Here is a 7,500-nt window from a genome sequence, read left to right as displayed (position 1 = left end):
TACCTTCCTTCCTTCCTTCTTCTTTCCTTCCTTCTTCCTCCCTTCCATCCATCCTTCTTTCTTCCCTCCCTCCCTCCTTTCCTCTCTCATTTCCTTCCTGCTTTCCTCTTTTCCATCCTTCCTTCCTCCCTCCTTTCCTTCCTTCTTCCTCCCTCATTTCCTTCTTTCTTCCCTTCCTTCCTCATTTCCTTTCTCCCTCCCTTCCTTCTTCCTCCCTTCCCTTCCTTCTCTTCCATTCTGGTCATTAATACTAGTTTCTAAACTGATTTTTATAATTTTATAACCACCTTAACCCTTTATTGGGCAAATAATTATATTTGGTAACTTCTGTAAATATCTCAAAATATCCTTCCTTCCTTCCTTCCTTCCTTCCTTTCCTTCATCCCTGCCTTCTTTCTTCCCTTCCTCTTTTCCTTTCTCCCTCCCTCGTTCCTTATTTCCTCCGTCCTTCCTTCCTTTCCTTCCTTCCATCTGTTCTTCCTCCCTCCCTCCCTCCCTCCCTCCTTCTCTCCTCCCTTCCTTCTTTCCTTCCTCTGTCCTTCCTTTCTTTCCTTCCTTCCATCTGTTCTTCCTCCCTCCCTCCTTCTCTCCTCCCTTCCTTCTTTCCTTCCTCCATCCCCCTTTCTTCTTCCTTCCTTCCTTCTTTCTTCCCTTCCTCCCTCCCTCCTTCTCTCTTTCTTTCCTCCCCCCTACCTTCCTTCTTTCCTCCCCCCTACCTTCCCTCCCTCCTTCTCTCTTTCTTTCCTCCGTCCGTCCTTCCTTCCTTCCTTCCTTCCTTCCTTCCTCCCTTCCTTTCAATAGTCTGTATCTCCTGGTGCACACTGCCTGTTTAAGGGTTATAAAGTAATATGATGAAAAAAATACTAAAAAAGTGATCGATAAATATTTTGAAGCTGAAGCATTTTGATGTTTTGACTGTGATCAGCAGCATTAACAGAAGATCTTTTGTGTTTTCACCTACTTTTCTCTTTTCTCTGTTTACAAGATGAGCTTGTTTACTAGAAAACTGGGTGAACAGTGAACAGAGAAAGCTTTTGATCCATAAGAGAAGAAAAAAAAGAGAGGCCAAAAAACCTGTGTGAACTGCTCTAGTTATCCTTATTATAGAGTTATTTTTTAATGTTTTGATAGAGAGAGAGGGGGGGGGGAGAGGGGGGGGTACGGAGAGGGAGAGAGACAGAGAGAGAGAGAGAGAGAGAGAGAGAGAGAGAGAGAGAGAGAGAGAGAGAGAGAGAGAGAGAGAGAGAGAGAGAGAGAGAGAGAGAGAGAGAGAGAGAGAGAGAGAGAGAGAGAGAGGTTAACAAGCTTAAAATTCTGATACCTTTCCAATAATAAAAAAGTTAGAATTAAAAAGATAGCTAAATAACAACCTACTTTTTTCCAGTGGACAAGCAGCTGAGTGTGTGTGTGTGTGTGTGTGTGTGTGTGTGTGTGTGTGTGTGTGTGTGTGTGTGTGACCATCGCTGGCTTGTGGACAAAGCTGCAGCATCATTTATTCAACAGGGACAAATTAGGCAGAGACAGACACGGCTAAACAGGAGGACAGACATGAGTGGCTGCCGACAGGAGGTGTGTGTGTGTGTGTGGTGTGTGTGTGTGTGTGTGTGTGTGTGTGTGTGTGTGTGTGTGTGTGTGTGTGTGTGTGTGTGTGTGTGTGTGTTGTTGGCAGCTCTGCTCTGTTTGAAGTAAAGGCAGTGCATTAGCAGCAGAAGTGAGTCCAGCTGTATAAAGTTATTCTCTTGGGGGTCAGAATATGTGTGTGTCTGCATGTTTCCTGTCTCTTTAGCTCTCTCACTGACTCTCACTGACTCTCACTGACTCTCACTGACTCTCACTGCTTCTTATTTATTTAATCTGTCCATTTATTTATTAGAAATTGACTTTTTTTATTTTTTAATCATGGATTGCAACAGGTATCCGTTTTATTGCATCCGTTACTGCAGTATATTACAAACTGTCTCTTTGCTTCTGCTTCTATGTGAGCACTAATCTGAGTTTTTAGACCTGGACACTGAATCATTTTGGAAAGTTAGGATTGATTGTTTTCAGGTTTCTCTTCTTAAATGATCTTCTGGGAGCTAATGTGTTGTTTTCAGGGTTAATATCACAAATAAATTAAGACTAAAGGAGCAATTTTACACATTTAAAAATGAGTTGATTCATCTTGTATAGTGTCTTCTGTGGCTCTGGCTTTGTCATGTATGAGAAATAAAACATTTATAACAGAAAGTCTGGGCTACAAACTTTAGATGGAGAGTTTGAAAGATGGCTCAACCTTTTGTGTGGGTCCAAAGAAGGAGACAATGGCAAGTTGCATTATGGGAAGTGGTTTTTTTTGTTTGTTTTTTTTTAGATTTTTAGCACATACTAAAGACTAAAAGTAAGGATCTCTCATCTGAACTGTGTTGATTTGAAATATTATAATTATTATTTATTTTTATATAATTATTTTTATAATATTATTTTTTAATAATTATTTTTATTGTAATAATAATAATAATAATAATAATAATAATAATAATAATAATTATTATTATTATTATTATTATTTATAATTACTTTTATTATTTTTATAATATTTTTTTTTAAATATTTTTTTATTATTTAAATTATTATTATTATTATTATTATTATTATTATTATTAGTTTTTATTTATTATTATTATTATTATTATTATTATTATTATTATTATTATTAGTTTTTATTTATTATTATAATTATTATTATTTGTTTTTACTTTTTATTATTATTATTATTATTATTATTATTATTATTATTATTATTATTATTATTATTATTTTTACAATAATGCTGTTTGTCGTCCTCTGTTAATATTTGTGAGAAGCAGCAAATAAATGCAAATAAACACTGATTTTAAATGTTTTCCTCATTGAAAGAAGCTCCAACTACACAACACACTAGAAGATAAATATGGAGTTTCTTTTTTTCATAAACTGTAAATCATGCAAATATATTCCAGTAAAGCTCCAGAATAAAAATAAAGAGTCAGATAAGGCTCGAGCTGCAGTAGTGACATCATTTTAATTGATACTCAAGTCCTAGTAAGGGTCGGTGATAGGCTGGTTTAACAAGGCAGCATGCCAATGAGGCTTCTCACAAGTATAGCTGTGTGTGTGTGTGTGTGTGTGTGTGTGTGTGTGTGTGTGTGTGTGAAGGGTCTGCAGTGTGTCACTCCAAACAGGCCGTGTGCTCTCTGTCACTGAGAACAGATGAAACACAATGTCCTCCCTGTTCTCTCTCTCTCTCTCTCTCCGTCTTTGTCTCTGTGTGTCTCTCACTCATCCTTTGCTTTTCAGTCGCTCGCTCGCTCTCTTCACTTTTATTATCATTATTGTCCTTTTTCTTTTTTCTCCACATCAAATGTTAGTGCTGATAAAAGTTTTAATGGCTCTGTATATGTCAAACAGGCCTACATCAGTCTGGTAGAACATTGTTTTCTAGCTTTTCAAACACAGTTAAAGCATCAAAACTACAGAAAAACATCTGAAACTCGTTCTTTTCTTTGTGTGAGGTGAATCAGTAGTGAATATAAAGTCTGAAAGCAGGTCAGGGTTAGGGTTAGGTCTTTTTTGGCCACCTATTTTCTGCCACTGTTTAGCTGAAACTCATAATAATAAACATAAAGGGATTTAAACTCTATTTTTTTCTGGAATTTTTACAGATTAATTGTATTTCTGTTTACATTAGGGATCATGTTTCCTTTTCTTTTGTTTAACAGCTTCATAATGTTAAAGTATTGGTTTTATTAAAGGTCTATGACACACAAAAGCTCATAAACTTTTCAAGTAAATGTTAATTGTTAAACGAATTGTTGCATTTAAGCCTTAAAATCACTCACTGACTACAACTTATACTCATTCTGTTGACTCCATATGTGACGGGTTGGGCTGCAACTATCAATTATTTTCAGTATAAATTAATTTGTTGAATTATTTTCTTATAGTTTGGTCTTTAAAATATCAGAATATGGTGAAAAATGTAAATCACTGTTAACCAAAACCCTCAAAGATATTTAATTTACTGTCATAGAAGACTAAAGAAACACATTTCAGAAGCCGGAAACAGAATATTTTATTTATTTTTTCTTTAAAAGAGACTCCAAATGTTTAATCAGTTATCACAATAGATGGTGATTAATTTAAAAGTTGACAATGAATTGATTAATGGACTCACTGTTGCAGCTCTAGTGATAAGTGTCCTGAAGTCCTGAATGTATATGGCAGCGTTTTCTCTTCATGCTTTCAACAACAGCTCAATGCTAACGTGGCGGTGATTAGCATAAACCCGCCCCTGCTGCTGTAGAGGTGTAAATACATTCAGCACACACTACTACTACTACAGTCTACAGTTAGCCAGTTAGCTGAGTTAGCCACCAAGCTAGCAGCCGAGTTAGCCGCCGAGCTAGCAGCCGAGCTAGCAGCCGAGTTAGCCACCAAGCTAGCAGCCGAGCTAGCTGCTGAGTTAGCCACCGAGCTAGCAGCAGAAAGCTCTCAGACGTAGCGTCCATGTTTCTGGTAGAGGTGGTGACTTTGATTGACAGGTGACACTTGGTAGGGGGCGGGGCTTCAGCGTTTGGTAGCAGAGAAAGAGGCTGATTTTTACACAACTTTGAAGCCTAATTTCATATATTTGGCGATTTTTTTAATCATTCAAATTTGGCAGGGTGGTTAACAACACACTTTTCTGTGGTATGTTAAACTCAGAACACATATTTATTCTTACTTTACACAGACTTTAACTGCATGAATAAACCAATCTGGAACAAGTCTAAGGTAGTTTTAAGTCATTCCACTGCCAGTGTGCGCAAGTACAAGTCCTGTTGAAACAGTCTTTCTATGGATATTGGTGTGTGTGTGTGTGTGTGTGTGTGTGTGTGTGTGTGTGTGTGTGTGTGTACAGTATGCCTGAAGTGGATCTGAGCCAACAGTTCAACAATGTCATGTGCTTTCACTTCAACCTTGACAGACTGTGTGTATGTTTGTGTGTGTGCGTGTGCGTGTATGTGTGTCTGTGTATGGTATGTTCCCCTGTGTGTGTGTGTGTGTGTGTGTGTGTGTGTCTGTGTATGGTATGTTCCCCTGTGTGTGTGTGTGTGTGTGTGTGTGTGTGTGTGTGTGTGTGTGTGTGGAGACAGAGTTGACAGGTGTGGACAGGAGTCATCACTTGCTGAAGGACCTTTATTTTTGGGCCAGTTGGAATCACACAGAGACTTAACACACATGCACATACATGCACGCACACACACACACACACACACACACACACACACACACAGTTAATCCCATACCAATTAACCTAATCAGGAGTCTCGAGCATTTCCTCTACACAAGTCAACTCTTTGATTATCACGTACGTTTGTTCATTTAACTTCAACGTACAGTATGGTTGTTTTTTTTTTTTTCTCCACCAAAGTTGAACGTTGTAAAAATTAATCATGACAGTACTGAGCAGAACGAGTCCTACAGCTGCATGATTATAGACAACACACACACACACACACACACACACACACACACACACACACACACACACACAGACACACACAACATGCTTTAGATGCATTAGGGTAGAGGGGACAGGATGGAGGGAAACCTGCTCAATTGAGTTAAAGCCTGCAATTTAATTTGCCTCTTTGTGTGTGTGTGTGTGTGTGTGTGTGTGTGTGTGTGTGCATGTGTGTGTGTGTGTGTGTGTTATGTATTACCTCTATAAAAGAACGTACAGTTTGTCGATGTGCTCAAAAAAGGCAAATAAATTAAATTTGACTCCCTGTTAAATATTCAGAAAATTGTACAGACACACACACACACACACACACACACACACACACACACACACACACACACACACACACACACACACACACACACACACACACACAGGAACACACACACACACACACACACACACAAGTCATAGCAGTTTGCCACATGATGAAGAACATGTGATGTTTGAAGGAGCAGTCCTGGACCTGCACACATGCACCAGAGTAGTGTTTAGATTCATCATGTGTATTATTCATATTTCATTAATAAAACACATTCATCTAAAAATATTTGGATAATCTAATGATCCATATTGTCATGTTTTCAAGCAAAAATACCAAAGAAATAGCTGCTTTTAGCTTCTCAGATGTGATGATGTAATGCTTTTCTTGTCATACATGATACTAAACTAAATATCTTTGTTATTCAGACAAAATTAGATGTTTAAAAGATGCATTTTTATTATTTTCTGACAAGTTATGGACAAAAAGAGTCAAGTTTTATTTAAATTTGTGGTTTCATATATTGTGCCGATGAGGTTGATTTAATACCACGATCAAATATCTGGACTTGTTTTTTTTTTAACACTGAACTGAAGTGAGCTGATCAGGACAAAAGAATAAAAATATAAAAAGAGAAATGTCTTTTTTAAGAGGTAATTAAGTGATAAATAATAATTCCAGTTGACTGATAAAGATATAGGCAACGTGACAACACACAGTATGCATGATGGACCTACACACACACACACACACACACACACACACACACACACACACACACCTTTCCTCTTCCCTCACTGATAAAGAATGCATCACTCCTGCATGCCCGTCCTCTGACCTTTGACCCCTGAGTGCATACAGCCGTCATGGCACAGATAAACAGGGAGGAGGAGTAAAAACTAGTCTACTACATCCTCCATCTGTATGAGCACACACACACACACACACACACACACACACACACACACAGACACAGACACACACACACACACACAGAGAGGGGCCTTTTCCGTCCTTCGCTGGCTCTATATTTAGTGACATCTGCACCTGTGAGCCGCTCAGTAAGCAGGAGAGCTGTGACCTCACAGGAAGGGAGGTGGTGTGTGTGTGTGTGTGTGTGTGTGTGTGTGTGTGTGTGTGTGTGTGTGTGTGTGTGTGTGTGTGTGTGTGTGTGTGTGTTTGGGGTCTACACAGCCAACTTTTTTCCCTCTCTTCTCGGTGATGTCATGCTCATTAGTGCTTGTTTACTAGCGTTGCTGTATAAAATGATAAAGTGATTAAACACATATTGTATTAATAAACACAGAGAAGCAGCAGGTTGGTTAAACAGTTATCAGTTATCATTATATCCTGATCTCTCTTTGGGCGTAGAACGAGTCTGTTAGCGCTCTCTTATCAAACGTCTTGAGTTGTGAGTCTTTTTTATGCTTTTTAAAATGTTTGTGACTGAAAAACATGATTTGCTGCAGAAATATATATATATTTATTTTTCTGCTTTTTCATTCTGTTAATCATCTCATGACTCCTGACATTTATCTTGCAACCACTGATCTATATTATCATTATTAACTAATTAATTAATCATTTCATACATCTCTCAAAAGAAACAGTCATACTTGAGGTTTATTGTTCTCAGGTTTTATAGATTTTATTAATTCAAAGAACTAAAAAATCCTTCCTGCACAGTATTACCCGCTTTATTAATGATGTG

This window comes from Scomber japonicus, chromosome 14 (assembly GCF_027409825.1).
Source record: "Scomber japonicus isolate fScoJap1 chromosome 14, fScoJap1.pri, whole genome shotgun sequence".
Classification (NCBI taxonomy): domain Eukaryota; kingdom Metazoa; phylum Chordata; class Actinopteri; order Scombriformes; family Scombridae; genus Scomber; species Scomber japonicus.
This window is presented reverse-complemented; position numbering follows the sequence as displayed.